The sequence below is a fragment of the Carassius carassius genome, chromosome 24 (genome assembly GCF_963082965.1).
Source record: "Carassius carassius chromosome 24, fCarCar2.1, whole genome shotgun sequence".
Lineage (NCBI taxonomy): Eukaryota > Metazoa > Chordata > Actinopteri > Cypriniformes > Cyprinidae > Carassius > Carassius carassius.
The window spans coordinates 13,459,551-13,466,857 of record NC_081778.1 but is presented as its reverse complement, the minus strand read 5'-3'; positions in this window follow the sequence as shown (position 1 = coordinate 13,466,857).

Genomic DNA, 7,307 nt, shown 5'->3' with positions numbered 1-7,307 from the left:
CATTCTGAAAATTCTAAGATCATTTGGCAAAACAGTCTTACAGTTCAGCACAACACTATAGCTCACTTGCAAAATCTAATATATCTCCCAAAACTGTTCACTCATGCTTCAAAACTAAATTCCTTTCCCATGTAAAGAGTCAGTGCCACGAAAATGGCAAAGATCCTTCTCAATTGCTTTGGCTCATTTCTTGAAGCAGACCGGACGTTCTCAACACTCTTGGTGCTTTTGCCAAAATAATGTGGATGGTTCAGCACAACACCATGGTTCACCTGCAAAAGCTCATATCTCTCCCAAAACAATTCACTCATGTGTCAAAACTAAATTTCCTTCTCATTTAAACAGTCAGTACCCCCAAAATACTTCGTGCCTTTGGCATTGTGTAAGCACTGCAAGTCAAAATGATTAGATGTTTTGTCACTATAGCAGAGGACCATTGAAATATCCCTCATGTCCAGGGCTGGACTGGGACAAAAAATCGGCCCGGGCATTTTTGCCCAGCCCGGCCCACTATATGATCATAAACACCACCCATCTTTGCACGCCCGTAATTACATGCATACCAACTCCTATTCATTAAAACCACTAACGCCATGTAATGAGTGAGTATAGGAACGAGTGAGAGTTAACAGGTGAGATAAGTCAAAATTTTATATTTATTACAGTTTTTCTCGATTGGTTTGGCTCATTTCTTGAAACCGAGATGACATTCTCAAAACCATAAGGTCATTTGGCCAAACAGTCTTACAGTTCTGCTCAACATTATAGCTCACTAGCAAAATCAAATATCTTTCCCCAAACTCTTCTTCCATGCTTCAAAAGCAGATTCCTTTCCCATATAAAAGGTCAGTACAGTCAAAATAGCACAGATCCTTCTTAATTGCCTTGGCACATGTGCATTCATTTAGTGCTTTTGTCAAAAAACCTGGATGGTTTAGCACAACACCATGGATCCCCTGCAAAAGCTCATATCTCTCCCAAAACAGTTTATCCATGTGTCAAAACTAAATATCCTTCTCATATAAATAGTCAATGCCCCCAAAATGCATTATACCTTTGGCATTGTTTAAGCACTGCAGGTCAAAATGCTTAGACGTTTTGTCACTGAGGCACAGGTCTAGCAACAGAATACCACTATGAATAAAACTAAAAGATTTTACAGTAAAATCAGCCTCCAATAAACCACTCATACTCAAGGAAATTGTAAACATTTTTATTCGTACAAAGAAATGTTAACATTAGAGAACATACTGTGAAAAGAAAACATATACAGGGTTCTGTAAATGTGAACAGTTATAAACACAAAAAAAAAAAAAACTCTAGCCTACCATACTGTAAATAAAGTTTCAGAACTATAGTACAGTAATATTTTCAGTGGTCGCCATTGTCACCCTATCTTTCCTGGCCACCATCCTCATCCTCCTGGCCATCGACGCGCTGCTCTCTGTTAGGCCATAAATTCTCATCCACATCGCAACGGATATTTTCTCTTGCGATGCAGCGAGGGAAGAAACGGCGTGAATGTCTCAACCATCCCCTACATTGATCCCCTGTGATATCCTCACATGCAGCATCCATTGCATGCAGCAGGGCCCTCTGGTCTTGAGCCTGATGCTCATACACCCTCCACCTCCAAGCTGAAAAAAACTCCTCAATTGGATTTAGGAAAGGAGAGTAAGGTGAAGAAACTCCATTAGCATCTGGGTATGGGTGGTGAACCAGGTTCTGATGCGTGGGCCACGGTGGAAGTTCACATTATCCCACACAATGACATAATGTGGTAGCTGAGGTCCTTCTTCACCTCTCTCATTTACCGGGATCAGATCAGTATAAAGGTGGTCCAAAAAATTGAGGAGCTTTTGTGTATTGTAGGGCCCTAAACTGGGAATGTGTGTGGCCACACCTCTTTCTGATATAGCGGCACACATTGTTATATTTGCTCCTCGCTGGCCTGGGACATCCACAGTGGCTCGGTGGCCAATGATGTTACGGCCACGCCTTCGACCTTTGGCCAGGTTGAAGCCAGCTTCATCAACGAACACTAGGATGTGAGAGGTTTCGTTGCCTTCTAATGCCATTATTCTCTACAATAGAATAAAAATAAATCTAATCAGTCAAGTAGAGACAGATACTGCAGGGAGGATCTAAAGTACTGTAAAAAGAGGGAGTGAAAAACTGAAGACAATTTCTAGGCAAAATGCTCTAGTCACACAAAGCTGGATTCTGAAGGTAAAAAGGATAAAGCAAAACAAAAACAAAGTGGTAACCATGTCTTACTGTAATAGTGTTACAATGATAGACAACCAGTAGTTGACTTGCATGCACATACTGGTACCGCAGCTCTTTCACTCTGTCAGAGTTTCTCTCAAATGGTACCCTGTAAATCGGTTTCATGGTCATCTGATGTTTCTTCAATACCTGGTCTATTGTGGAGATGCTGATAGAGTTTATATTTTGGAACATTACATTGTCTAGAAGGATTGCATTACGAATCTGTCTCAGTGTGATGGCATTATTTGCAATGACCATGTTGCAGATTTCTCGTTCTTGTTGTTCATTTAGAAGTTTTCTTCTGCCACCCACTTGAGGCTGTCGTCCAATCCTAGACATACAAGTCAAAGGTCAACACTGTAAATTTGTTACAAAATGAGTTACCAATGTAATTGTACTGCTGTTTTATGGTACTAAAAGTGTGATGCACTGCACAGTGACTGGAATACTATTCACAGTATTTTCTCCATTTTTTTTTCTTTGTCATTTTTATAGTATCATATAACATCACATGAAGATATTACAGTACTCTAGGCCTACACACACACCAACACTGAATAGTTCAATAGAATAGTTCTGTACCTGTTTTCCCTGCGAAAGGTTTGGATGATGGAGGAGACTGTAGACCGAGGCACATTAGGCTGCACTCGGCGACCTGCCTCTGCCATTGTGAGGCGATGGTTTATAACGTGGTCAATAAGGGTGGCCCAGATTTCATCTGGGACATCATGGTGCCTCCGTGCTCCTCGGCCTCTTCCCCCTATTCCTCCACGCATTCTCACTCCTCCTCTTCCTCTTCTTCCTCCTCTTCCTCCTCGAGCTGGAAGTTTCTGTTGTACTTGGCGAGGCGCTTCCATGTTCACACTGCAAATGAAACTGGCCCCGGGCCAAGCTCTGTCTATATACTTTTGGCAGCAGTCATAATCATAGACAACACCTGTCAGGTAACTAAACAAACTGTTTGATTGGTCATCTGAGATGTGGGAAACTGCTCCTTCGTTAGTTCTAATTTCACCTGATTGATTGTCAAGTACTGTCATAAATTTATCAAATGTTCCAAGGAATTCTTTCATGGTATTATATCTTTGACTAATTTTGACAGTTGAACAGACAATTGTGCATATGATGACTTACACAATGAAACCATGCTGATATGTTTTGGAGAGAGTAACCATTTCACTGAAAAATCAACTAATCAGTTTAGATCAGCAAGATCTATTTATTTGGAAAATGTGCTAAATGTGGGCTCATTGTGCTAACTGTAGCTACTTGTACATAATAATTTGAAAAAGCACAGAGTCACTTGAGACATGTACTAAAGCATTTGCAATTTGATAAAACCAATGAAAAATGACATTCTGTTGTGAACAATTGCAAGGTGGTTTGGAGATTTGTCCATGTTATTTTGAGAATGTCATCTCGGTTTCAAGAAATGAGCCAAACCAATCGAGAAAAACTTTAATACAGTTGAACTATACTCCACAGCGATGAATCCTAAAACAACCTATAAGTGGCTCTGGCATAGCAATATCAGTGTTTCTTACAGGATTCTTGTTAAAATTATGGTGGTGTGTCCTCGGTCGGAAAAATTTTGTGCACTTTAATGTTAAATTCATTAATCTGGTGCACTTTGAGAGTTCAAAATAAAAGCTCCAACCCATATTCAGTGTGCAAATTAAACAAAGAAAAATTCAAACCTCTTTTAGTTACAGTGTCTATTTACATTACACCTATAAATAGTTATAATATTAATCCAATGACAGTAATAGCCATTGTTTGTAAAACAAATGCACAAAAAAATAAAGGAAACTTTCTTAATTAGTTGTACCAATTTCTATACTTGAAAGAGATAAGCACATGATCTTTTATTTTGACGCAAACTGCATCAAGCTTTTATTTTGGCAGAAAACATGGTTTACAAATGCCTCTTATTAAATTTCTAGTGAATTGCGGTAATCGTCAACTATGCAGATGTGGAAATAATCTACACTCATGACATGGCCTAAGTGTTTTGAAAGTAGTTATGCTTACCGCAGGCTCTACACTTTCTCATCTCTCTCCTGATCCTCCGTCCTCACTATCATCATATGCCCCAGGAGCTGAAGGTCAGAAAACATATATTTTGACACAGTTTACAGTGTCTGCTTTAAGGGCCTGGTTCTATTTTTTCACGCTATTTATCTGCACATTCTTTGCGTTTTTTTTTCTCAATCTTTTTTTACAGATACACACTGACACTGCTGCCGCTCGCTCACTCGTTTAAAGTTGTGATTGGGCCAGCCCAGTGTCAATCAAGAAAAGAGCCAATGGGCCGCTGATCTACGTGTTTCATGGGCTGGTCTGTCAGAAAAAAAACTAACACTGACTTTGACCAATGCATTACACCGGCACAAACCCAGCGCCGCGAATTAAGCAAAACAAAACAAAACGAATAGGCCGCCGATGTACAAATTTTATGGGCCGTAAAAAAAAAAAAAAAAAAAAGTATGAGTATGAGATATATCGGACCAAAAAGCACGTCGGCCCACCGGGCAAATGCCTGGTATGCCCAATGGCCAGTCCAGCCATGCTCATGTCCACCTTTCAGTCTTAGCTCAGTCCTTTATTGACAATGGTTACTGTACTGTTTTTGTATAGCTAACAGAATACAATTTTGTATAAAAATGAAAAAAAGTAAAAGAATTTTAGGGTAAGAGTAGCCTCTTAGGTTTAACAGAACACATTGCACTCATACTGCCAAGGAAATTGTAACCATTATCATTCACACACATAAAGTAACTTTCATACATCAGAGTAAAAAGAAAATGTATACAGCATAATATACTTTATAATATAAACACAAACAAAAAAACAATGAAAATGATATGCAGCCTACAGTGCTGTAAATAATGCTTGAGTTTCACAACTAACAGTTCTTCACTGGTCACTGTCCTCACCCTCCCTCTCCTGGCCACCTTCCTCACCCTGCTGGCCATCCACACGCTGCTGTCTGTCTGGCCACAGATTCTCATCCACATCACAGCATATATTCTCCCTTGCGATGCAACGAGGGAAGAAACGGCGTGCATGTCGCAACCATCCCCTATACTGATCTCCTGTAATATCCTCACACGCAGCATCCATTGCATGGAGCAGGGACCTCTGATCTTGAGCCCGATGCTCATACACTCTCCACCTCCTGTCGTCCAATCCTAGACATACACTTGGCCAGGTGCCTCCATGTTCAGACATTGTACTGGTCCTGCATGGTCAAGCTCTTTACATAAATTTTTGGCAGCATTCAGAGTCATGGACAGCACCTGTCAGGTAACTAAACATACTGTTTGATTGGTCATCTGAGATGTGTGAAACTCCTCCTTCGTTAGTCAAGTTCTAGTTTCACCTGACTGTCAATTGCTGTAATAAATTTATCAAATGTTCCAAGGGATTCATATATCGTATTCATGGTATTATGTTCTTGACTAATTTTGACAATTGAACAGACTATTGTGCATGTGATGACTTACACAATGAAATAATGCCGACTCATTTTGGAGCGAACAACCATTAGACTGAGAATCAACAATCAGTTTAGATCAACAAGATCTATTCACTTGGAAATTGTGCTAAATGTAGGCTACCTGTACTTAATCATTTGCAAAGATGTACTGAGACATTGAGACATGTACTAAGACATTTGCAATTTGATGAAATTAATGAGAAATTCCATTCTGTTGTGAACAATTGCCAAGTGGTTTGGAGGTTTGTCCATGTTGTTTTGAGAATGTAATTTCTGTTTCAAGAAATGAGCCAAACCAATGGAGAAAAACTGTAATACCAAGCAAAGCCATATCAAAAAGGTAACTGCCACTTTTGAAACCAATGAAATAGCATGTGGTAGTTGATGATTTAGTTTTTATGTAGTACTGTTAGAAAATAGAAATGTAAAGTAATAGTTCACCCAGAATTTTTTTTCATTATTTACTCACCAAGTTGTTCCCAACCTGTACAATGTATTTGTTCTGCTGAACACAATAAGATATTTTGAAGAATGCTTATAACCAATAAGTTCTGCTGCAAAATTTATTTCCATAGTAGCCTACCCCCCCCCCCCCCCCCCCCCTCCCATACTACAGAAGTCAGTGGTGCCCTATAATGACAGAATATTCATTATTGGGTGAACTATCCTTTAAATACGAATTAAATAAACAAACACGCTGCTATTGTTGTCTAATAATGTTAACACATTTCCCAAACTGTATTGTACTTCACTTTATGAAGTGAATTAATAGTGTATAGCCCAGGGCTATTCAATTAGTTTAATTTTGAGGGCCAGGTTATTGAACTGAAAATTTGAAGGGGGCCAATAGGGAGGGAGACCATCCCGATCTCTTTCTGGGGGGCCTATAAAATTAGAAAATAAATTCAAATGCATATTCAGCACCAACATCTATAAAAATATTTTTGCTGTCTGTAAGTCAATAAAATAAAAAATTAAAAAAATGAACTAAGACAAAAACATTAATTTTCTGGTTGACATACTCTCAGTCTGCTCAAGCAGAATGTTAATGTCATTTTGTCCTTCAGCAAGGTATCTGAATAAAACCGGCTAACATTTGTGTTAAACTTAGTGAGTATATGCTAACGTACAAACCTACACAGCGAACTGTTCTCACGTCATGTACCGTGCAATGAAAGTCAAAAGCACATAAACAAAGGTCTATATGAGAGTACCTCTCCATATTAATCTGGTTAAATGTAAATTCATTTAATCTTACTCTGCAGTATATGAACGGTATTGATCTGGGATGTTGTCATTGCAATCGTGGCGATTGTAACATAATCCTCACGTTTGCATTGTGATCTGTATTTTTACATAGGATTTATTTTAATATCTTTTATATATATCTCTCCATGGCATATTTAAGTCCCACTTGAAGGTTCATCCATGTCCCAAATTTATCAGAAACACCTCGGAAGAAGGATTTCACTGACAGCTGTCATTGGAAGTGTCACGGTTCATGAATCAGCTGTCTCACACTGAGGTGTCTGCGTGA